Source organism: Alexandromys fortis, unplaced genomic scaffold, assembly GCF_014885135.2.
Source record: "Alexandromys fortis isolate MF-2015 unplaced genomic scaffold, M_Fortis_MF-2015_v1.1 scaffold_28, whole genome shotgun sequence".
NCBI lineage: Eukaryota > Metazoa > Chordata > Mammalia > Rodentia > Cricetidae > Alexandromys > Alexandromys fortis.
Window position 1 is genome coordinate 8,975,517 of NW_026067901.1, and position 10,421 is coordinate 8,985,937.

The 10,421-nt window shown below is 40.2% G+C and overlaps 1 protein-coding gene across 6 annotated transcripts in view; it reads right to left on the reverse strand.

Annotated features, from left to right (window-relative positions):
- The window catches only part of Ppp6r2 (protein phosphatase 6 regulatory subunit 2), an 89,892-nt gene that overhangs the window by 53,670 nt on the left and 25,801 nt on the right, over window positions 1–10,421 (reverse strand). For 4 of the 6 annotated variants that reach the window (XM_050130450.1, XM_050130436.1, XM_050130442.1 and 1 more), the window contains exons 2-3: window positions 4,206–4,289; window positions 3,725–3,821 (exon numbers count right to left, since the gene is read on the reverse strand). The gene's annotated coding sequence lies outside the window, so the exon portion shown is untranslated. The remainder of the gene's footprint in view (window positions 1–3,724; window positions 3,822–4,205; window positions 4,290–10,421) is intronic. The other 2 variants (XM_050130417.1, XM_050130412.1) reach the window with 1 other exon arrangement.

Genomic DNA, 10,421 nt, shown 5'->3' on the forward strand with positions numbered 1-10,421 from the left:
CTCTGCATACAGATTGGCATGCCAATGTGTGCCAGCTAAATCCACATTAAACCTAAGAGAGCTTGGAAAAGAATTCTAGACATAAATAAATAAATAAATAAATAAATAAATAAATAAATAAATAAATAAACAAATAATATTAAAAAAAAAAGAATGAGAGGAGTGAGAATATGAGCAAAGAGGTCAAGACCATGATGGGTATACCCACTGAAACAGTTTACCTGAGCTAATGGAAGCTCACCAACTCCAGCTAGACAGGGAAGGAGCCAGCATAGGACCAAATTAAACCCTCTGAATGTGGGTGATATTTGTATGCCTGGGGCAGACTGTGGGGCCTCTGGCAGTGGCAACAGGATTTATCCCTACTGCTTGTACTGGCTTTTGGGGAACCCATTTTCTCTGGATGGATACCTTGCTCAGCCTACATATAGTAGGGAGGGCCTTGGATCTTTCCCACAGCAATGTGCCTTACCCTCTCTGAGGAGTGGATGGATGGTAGGGAGGAAGGTGGAAGGAAGGGGAGGAGGGGAGGGAGCAGGAACTGGGATTGGTATGTAAAATAAAGAGACCGTTTGTTTTCTCTTTTTAAAATATAAAATAGGGGCTAGAGAGATGGCTCAGTGGTTAAGAGCATTGGTTGTTCTCCCAGAGGTCCTGAGTTCAATTCCCAGCCACCACATGGTGGCTCACAACCATCCATAATGAGATCTGATGCCTTCATTTGGCCTGCAGACACACATGGAGGAAGAACACTGTATACATAATAAATAAATTTTAAAAAGTAAAAATAAAAAATAAAATATAAAATGAATGGTATAAATAGGAAAAAAAGCAAGAAATGAAGGCCAGGTGGTGGTGACATATACCTTTAATCCTAGCACTTAGGAGGCAGAGACAGGTGGATCTCTGTGAGTGCAAAGTCATCCTGGTCTACAGAGTGAGTTCCCCCCCCCTTTTTTTTAAAGATTTATTTATTTATTTTGTATTCAGTGTTCTGCCTACATGTATCCCTACAGGCCAGAAGAGGGCACCAGATCTCATTACAAATGGTTGTGAGCCACCATGAGGTTGCTGGGGATTGAACTCAGGGGATTGAATGAACAGTCAGTGCTCTTAACCTCTGAGCCATCTCTCCAGCCCTCAGTTTGGTTTTCTTATATGCCCCAGATACATCCTCAGCTCCCTCTATACCAGAGCTTCTGTGTGCTGACATTCAGGGAGAAACTCCCAGATAGACAATTCTTAATGCTGCTGGTCTCTTCTTAATCACCATTAATTTCATAGCTCCAGCTAACCAGCACCAATTATTCCATCAAAAGAAAGGTTTCACTTCAGTGGTTCTGGTCTCTTGTTAATTACAGCCAATTTTTCCACCTCAGCTGACCAGGACCACAGATTCTTAATTCAAAATATCACATAACTGGCCCTGAGTCTCGGTTTCCTTCTGAAACCTCACAAGCCAGGCCTCTATCACATGCTGGGCTTCCACCATTATCTTCTACACTCCTACAGAACAGCCCACAGTGCTCTGAGCACTCAATGGCTTCTCCAGCTCAAAATCCAAATGCTACCAGACTCCTCTCAAAACACACATGGTCGGGACAGTCAATGCAATATCCCATGGCCTAGTACTAATTCATCTTAGCGTTTCTGTTGCTGACACCATGTTTTGTCATAAAGCAACTTGGAGAGGAAATGGTTTATTTCAATTTCACTTTTACATCACAGTCCATCATTGAAGGGAGTCAGGGCAAGAACTCAAGGCAAAAACTGAAACAGAGGAATTTATTGGAATGTTCTTTTTAGTAGCTTGCTCCTCATGACTTGCTCAGGCTGTTTTCTTACAGCACCAGGACTACCAGTCCACAGTGAACTGGGATCTCCCATATGAATCATCAATCAAGAAAATGCCCCACAAGTTTGCCCACAGGCTAATCTATTGAAGGCATTTTCTCAATTGAGGTTCCCTCTTCCCAAATGGCTCTAGCTTGTGCCAAGTTAACATAAAACTAACTATCACAAAAAGCAAAATAAAATGGGTCTGCTTATTTACTATAAATAATACTTGTGTGGTATGCAACTAAAACCAGTAAAGAATTATTAAGAGGGGCTGGAGAGATGGCTCAGAGGTTAAGAGCATTGCCTGCTCTTCCAAAGGTCCTGAGTTCAATTCCCAGCAACCACATGGTGGCTCACAATCATCTGTAATGGGGTCTGGTGCCCTCTTCTGGCCTGAAGGCATACACACAGACAGAATATTGTATACTAGATAGATAGATAGATAGATAGATAGATAGATAGATAGATAGAAGAATTATTAAGAATAGCTGGGTGGTGTGGCACACACTTTTGATCCCAGCACTTGGGAGGCAGAGGCAGACAGATCTCTGAGTGAACTAAAGGCCAGCCTGGTCTACAGAGTGAGTTCCAGGACAGCCAGTGCTACACAGAGAAACTCTGCCTCAAAAGTAAAAAAAAAAAAAAAAAAAAAAAAAGAGGAAAAGAATAAATAATTATTAATAAAATACCTTGGAAATTATATATAAGACTTGAATTCAAAGAGCAGAAGTGCATACTATAAAATAATCTGCAATTTGGTATCTGTATGACTATCAGAAGTTAAGAGCAGTTTCTGCTCTCCCAGAGGACCTGAATTCTCACAACTTTCTCTAACTCCAGCTCCAAGGATCTAACACCTCTGGTCTCCACAGGCACTGAATGTATGTGCACATCCCCACATGCAGACATATACACCTACATATAATTACAAAGAATAAAAATAAATCTTTTTTAAAAAAATCTGTGTGACTGTTGGGGATGGTATTGTACACCTTTAACCCATTTAAACTCAAGAAGCAGAGGCAGGCAGGTTTCTGTTAGTCCAAATCTAGCCTGATCCTCATGGCCACTTCCAGCCCAGCCAAGGCTAAATACAGAGAGCCTATCTCAGAAAGAAAGAAAGAAAGAAAGAAAGAAAGAAAGAAAGAAAGGAAGGAAGGAAGGAAGGAAGGAAGGAAAAAAAAAGAAAAAAAAAGAAACAACAAAAATCTGTATGACTTAAAAAACAGCAAAACAGAAAAATACCTGGCTCATCTCAGGCAATCTATATTTTGTTTAGTTTTGTTATTCGAGATTTTTTTTTCAGATTGGCTTACACAACATACCTAGAGTTTGCCTCAAACTCAAAATTCTTCAGCTTTACCTCCACAAAAGCCAAGAATTATAGGCATGTGCTATAAAACCCAGCTGGCACTGTTCTGTCAATTAAAGAGTCATTCCTTTGGACAGCCATTTATATGGCCAGATTTATGTTCAGTAGACACTTCTCTACCTGCTGATATGGAAAGGAAAAGGGGCTGTGTTATTGTGAAAATGAAAGGGATATTTTTAAACTTAAAAATCATGTAAGTGGAATAAAGGTCTTAATATCCACGACAAAAGGAATATAAAACTAAGAAAATGTTAATAAAGCAAACAAAACAAACCTCAAATTGAAACATCTACCATAATATAGACTGTGGAAAATAGGAAAGAAGAAATAAAAACAAAATTAAAATATTAGTAAGTAGGAAATATGAAATAAAATTAAAGAAACTAGCATTAATAATATCAACAACTACATGTGGGATAAAATTATCAATGAAAAAGTCTCTCAGACTGGATATAAAATTCCAACAATGTTTACTATAAACAATATACTTTAGCTGGACATAGTGACACACACCTTTGGTCCCTGCACTTCTGGAAGGCAGAGGCAGGCAGATCTCTGAGAGTTCAAGACGCAGAGAGTTCCAGGACAGCCAGGGATATAGAGAGAAAACCTGTCTCAAACAAACAAAGATATACCTTTAGAAAACTGAAAGAGCCAGAAATATAATAACTGAAAAACACACAGAGGGGGCTTGATGGTTTAGAGGTTAGGACCACTGACTGCTCTTCCAAAGGTCCCAAGATCAATTCCCAGCAACCACATGGCGGCTCACAACTATCTATAATGAGATCTGGTGCCCTCTTCTGGCCTGTAGACACACTGTACATAACAAATAAATAAAGATTAAAACACACAGAAAGAGAAGGCAAATATGAACCAAAAGCTGAGATACAATTTTAGTATCTGATATACTAACTTTAAGGCAAAAACCAATAGGAGGCAATGTTATACACAGGTAAGAAAGAAAAGGTTCAAACATGATAAACATACAAACCTTAAGAGATTCTGCAACCTCTATGAATGCAGCAGTGAACAGAAATCCATACAAATAAAACTGCCTTGGCCCTGGACATTGATCCTAGGAAAACAAAAACTTAAATTCACACAAAAACCTTCACATGAATGTTGACAACAGCTTTATTTCTAACAGTCAAAAGTTAGAATAACAGCAGGGTATGCCTTTAATCCCAGCACTCAGAAGGCAGGGCAGGCAGATCTCTGAGTTTGAGGTTAGCCTGGTCTAGTGAGTTCTAGGACAGCCAGAGCTGCATAGTGAGAACCTGTATCAAACAAACAAAAAGTTAGAATTACATTTCTTGTATGCTAACCAAAAAGGAGGGTGGGGAGGCTGGACTCAGCTTGGACAGCCTTCAAAATGCAAATTGTAACATAGCATGTGGTACCAACATAGTAAGGAAAATAGGGCAATATAAAGTGCTATTGTGCTCGCTCTGATAGCCATATACTAAAATCAGAATGACACTGGGAGGTTAACATGGCCACCAAGCAAGGAAGTTAGGAAAATTTATCACTTTTCTTATTTTCTTGCCAACATGCAGATGATATAGAAACAGTAAACAAGAAAATAACTATAAATAAAGGTTACTCTTGTTTAATGCCACATGAAAAATTCATGTACAATTCCAAGCACAACAGTTAAGAACATATGTACTAAGTTCATGTAAGTGGAATAAATATTTTATGATTAGGAAAGAAGTTTCTTTTTTGAGTCTCATGTTTGACAGAATAACCTCAAACTTGACAAGTAGCTGAGGGTCACCTTGAACTCCCAATCTTTCTACCTCTGCCTCCCTGGTGCAGAACTGGACTCAAACCCAGGGCTCTCATTCATATTAGGCTGTTGTAGGAGCTGTGGCGGGCTGTGTTCCCGCCCAGCTCTGTACGGCTAGCTTTACCCGAAATAATTACACGGAAACTGTATTCTTTTGAACACTGCCTGGCCCATTAGTTCCAGCCTCTTACTGGCTAATTCTCACATCTTGCTTTAACCCATTTCTAATGTGTGTAGCACCACGAGGTGGCTTACCAGGGAAGATCTTAACCTGCGTCTGTGTCGGATGGGAGAATCATGGTGACTGCCTGACTCGGCTTTCTTTCTCCCAGAATTCTGTTCAGTCTACTCCGCCTACCTAATTTTCTGTCCTATTAAAGGACCAGGGCAGTCTCTTTATTTAACCAATGAAATTAACACAAAACAGAAGACTCTCCCCCATCATTAGGCAAGCACTCTAACAACTGAGTTATATCCCCAACCTCCAAAATGAATTACTGATGAGTGCAAAATCTAAATACATGTCTAGAAATTTATTACTGGACAAAGTAAACAAATCCCAAAAGTTTTCATACTATGATTCCATTGATGACTTGGTGGATTTTGTACTGTTTTGCTGTTTTATTTGTTTGAGATATTGTCTCACTATGGTGCCCAGGTTGGTCTTGAACTCTTGGGTTCAAACAATTCTCTAACCACAGTCTCTTGAAAGCTTAAGATAACGCCAACTTGCCTAGCTCCAGTATAACATTTTTAAGTGATAAAAAGTTTAGAAATGGCTTGGTGGTACAGAATCAGAGCGTTTGGAAAGCAGAGGCAGGTGGATCTCTGTGAGTTCAAGGTCAGCCTGGTCTATACAGCAAGTAAGTTCCAGGACAACTGGAGCTACTTAGAGAGACCCTGTCCCAACAAACAAACAAACAAACAAACAAATAAATAAATAAATAAAATTCTAGAAACAAAAGCTGAAAAGATGGCTCAGTGGTTAAGAGTAGTTCTTGAAGAGGAGCTGGGTTTGAATCCTAGCACCCACATGGTGGTTCACAACCATGTGTGACTCCAGTTCTGGGAGAGCTGATGCCCTTGCCCTCTTCTGACACCTGAAGGCACCAGACATGCATGTATTACAGACATACACGCAGGCAATACACTCATACACACACACACACACACACACACACACAACCACTTCAAACAGTATTAGAAATGGGAAGACAGCGTGATGGCTAATATGAACTAACAGGATCTAGTATTACTGAGGAGACAAGCCTCTGGACATACCTGTGAGGGAGTCTCTGGATTAGGTTAACTGAAATGGGAAGACACACCTAAAGAGAGTGCACAGTTCCCTAGGCTTGGGTTCCAGAATGAATAAAAATGAGGACGACAGCTCAGCACAAGCATTCATTCATTGCTCTCCTCTTGCTAATGAACTGTAAATGCAACAAGACTGCTTCAAGTGCTTACAGTCTTAACTGCTCTACCATGATGATCCATATCCTTAAGGTCTGGACCAAAATAAACTATTTCACCTTAAACTGCTTCTATCAAGATATTTTATCACAGCAACAGGAAAAGGCAGATTCTTGGTTCCAGTGGTTGGGAATTAGGAAAGAAGCAAAAGGGAAGCAAATATGGTTATAAAAGTGACATGACAACTGGGCGTGGGAGTGTACACCTGCAATCCCTGCCCTAGGGAGGTGAAAGTAGCAGGATCAGGAGTTCAAGATCATCCTTCACTACAAAGCAAGTTCAAGTACATGACCACACACATGCACACACACGCTCACGCACGCGCGCATGCACACACACACACACACACACACAGTGAACTGGGAAGTCAAGTTGAGTATGGTAGCACACACTTGTAACCCCAGCATTTGGAAGGCTGAAGTATTCAGATTTCTGTGAGTTCCAGGACAACATGAACTACATGCAAGTTCCAGGCCAGCAAGAAACAGTCTAATAACAAACAATCTGGGAGGTGTGAATAAAATCAGTAGATTGTATTAGTGCCACTTCCTAGTTATAACTAAAACATTTCTGTTAGTGCTGGCTTGCAATCCCACCACCTGGAAGGGGGCAGAATGAAGAGTAGTTCAAGTTCAAGCACAGCTACATAGGGAGCTGAAGGTCAGCAGCGGCTCCTTGAGAGTCTGTCTCAAAACAAAGTTTCTATCCGGAAGGAAGTGGGTAAAGAGCACAAGGGATTTCTCTGTTATTTCTTAGAGTTGCAGTGACTAAGTTCAGGCTGTTAAGGAAACATAAACACCTAAAAATGGAATACAAAAATTTTCAACATCCAATGTAATATTTACAAATATAAGCCACTGGGCTAAGATGATGGCTCAAGCATTAAAAGCTAGGCTCACAACCAAAAATACAAATATAAGCCCCAATACTGGATGATGCAATAACTTCAGAAGATAACTATCATATAGATTACTTTCTCTAAAGACAATAAGATATGGAAACTAAAATCAAAAGTTTTTTTGTTTTTTTATTTTCGTCTTTTACTATTTTGTTTTGTTTTTTCCAAGACAGTGTTTCTCTGTGTAGCCCTGACTGTCCTGGAACTCACTCTGTAGATCAGGCTGGCTTCGAACTCAGAGATTCACCTGCCTCTGCCTCTGCCTCTAGAGTGCTAGAATTAAGGCAAGCACACACCTACAAAAGCCAGAAATGGGTATCAGATGCTCTGGAGTTGGAGTTCTAGGTTGTCGTGAGCTGCATGACACAGTGCTGAGAATCAACCTCTGGTCCTCTGGAGAAGCAGCAAGTGCTCTTAACCTTGAGCCACCTCTGCAGCCTAAAGACTGCTCTTCTGTTTTTTTAATGAAAGGGTCTTCTGTAGCCTGTCCTGGTTGGCCTAAACTCTCTGTATAGCTGAGGATCATAGTGAATCCTGATCCTGTGGCTTCCACTGCTCAACCGATGGGATTACAGGAGTGTGCCACCACTGCATTTAGTTTGTTTCTTTTTTAAGCCAACCTGTGGATAGGATTATAGACATGTAACACTATTCTCCACTTGTTTTTTTGTCTTGTTTTGATTTGTTTTTAAATCCTACCTATGATCTCACAAGGTATTACTAAAATGAATACAGAAATGCAAGGAATTCAGCATAGACAACACAACAGCTAAAAGGAAAAACAAATCTAGAGGACACAGGTTCGGCTTCTTTTCTCCTCTTACTCTATTCATACTGACTTCATTTTTTTTACCTTGTTTTCAAAAATAAGGAATATTGTCAGAATTTAAGGACATAGATACTTCACTGAGGAGCCCACTAGGCTCCAATGCTTATTTCCAAATTGATGGTCACTGATTAAGACATCAATGTAGGTAGAAAAGGGATTGTGGAGTTGGGTAAAGAGGGTAGGGAGGGGTTCAGAAAAGGTGACAGTAAGCAGAATGCACTATGTATGTGGTGGTTTGAATGTGAATTGCTCCAATAGACTCAAGAATTAGAATGTGTGGTTTCCAGTTGCTAAACTGCTTGGAAAAGACTGGGAGGTGTGGCCTTGTTGGGGGAGGTGTGTCACTGGAGGTCTCAAAATCCCACACCAGACCCAGTGTCTCTCTCCGTCTTCCTGCTGCCATGCATCAGGATGCAAAGCTCTCAGCCACTACTTGAGTATCATGCCTGTGTGCTTCCTGCCAGACATCAATGGGAGCCCAGTCTCAACAGATATATCTATAGCACAGCTCCTGCATCTGTGGCTCAGAGAACATCTCAGAAGAGCTAATAGAAAAACTGTAAGAGCCAAAATACCAAGAAGTCTGTGGTGAAACAGTCTCTCCTACAAATGGCTGCATAAACAAAATTGCAATAATGACAGTATCAATAGACATATTAATGTGGAAGAAGGAAAATTTCATAGAGTACCACTCTAGACAAAGAACTACAGGCAACTAATAAATGTGGGGAGAAGGAGAATTAGCCTCTCCCAGGGATAAGCCCCTTATCTGGTTGTCCAATGTACAGTGGTCAGCCTTGAAGCCATGTACACACAAACAAAAGCAGACTCATCAGGTTGTATTTATATATTTGTACATAAACACATATAGACATATACATATATAAAAATAATAATCCAGAGCAAACAAAGAAGGCTGGCCAGGTGATGGTGGCATACACTTTAAAAAAATTATTTATTTATTTTATGTATATGAATGTTCTATCTGCATGCATATCTTTATGCCAGAAGAGATCCCATTATGGATGGTTGTGAGCCACCATGTGGCTGCTGGGACTTTAATTCAGGACCTCTGAAAGTACAGCCAGTGCTCTCAACCATTTCTCCAGCACATGCTTTTAATCCCAACACTTGGGAGGCAGAAGCAGGCATATCTCTGTGACTTTGAAGCCAGCTTGTCTACAAAGAGAGTTCCAGGACAGCCAGAGCTATTTCACAGAGAAACCTTGTCTTGAAGAATGAAAAAAAAAAAAAAAAAAAAACGAAACGTATTTTTAAAAATAAAAAATTATTTTTTATTTATGTGTGTTTGTGTGTATTGTATGTCACATGTGTGGTTGCCCTTGGGCCAGAAATGGGAGCCAGATCCCCTGGAACTGGAGTTATAGTTATATTTGTGAGCTACCTAACATGGATGCTGGAAAACAATCTCAGGTCCTCTGGAAGGGAAGCAGTGTTCTTAAACATGATCCCTTCTCTCCAGCTCCTAATTTTTTTAATGTTTATTTATTTATCTGAGTGTGTGCGTGTGGTATGTGTATACATGTGTGCATGCCTACAATAATCAGTTTTCTTCTTTCACTATGTGGATTCCAGGGATCAGATTCATGTCATCAGGCATAGGCCATCACGTAGTCTGGAGGTCATAAGACAACTTTAAGAGGTCAACTCTCTACCTCCACATGGGTTCTTGGGAACAAACTCAGATCATCAAGCTTGTGCGATAAACATCAAGCCATCTAGCCAGCCCATTTTCTCTTTTTAATTCATATTAGCTGAGATACAACATTCATAAATCTATAGGCTTAAATATTATTAGTTTTTGAAAAGTTTAAAGCTCTTAATACTTTAAATAATGCTGTGCCTTCATTTTCCCTATTTTAAAGTGGAATTGTAACTATCCATTTACATCATTTTTACAGTAACCTCTATATTTGTTTAATCTCATTTTTGATTTCCCATCTCTCAGTTCAACATTCTGAACAGTTTTTTGATACATATTACAGATCAATAATTCTGTCTTCAAAGCCAGGCGGTGGTGGTGCACGCCTTTAATCCCAGCACTTGGGAGGCAGAGGCAGACGATCTCTGTGAGTTCGAGACCAGCCTGGTCTACAAGAGTTAGTTCCAGGGGGCTGGAGAGATGGCTCAGTGGTTAAGAGCACTGACTGCTCTTCCAAAGGTCCTGAGTTCAATTCCCAGCAACCACATGGTGGCT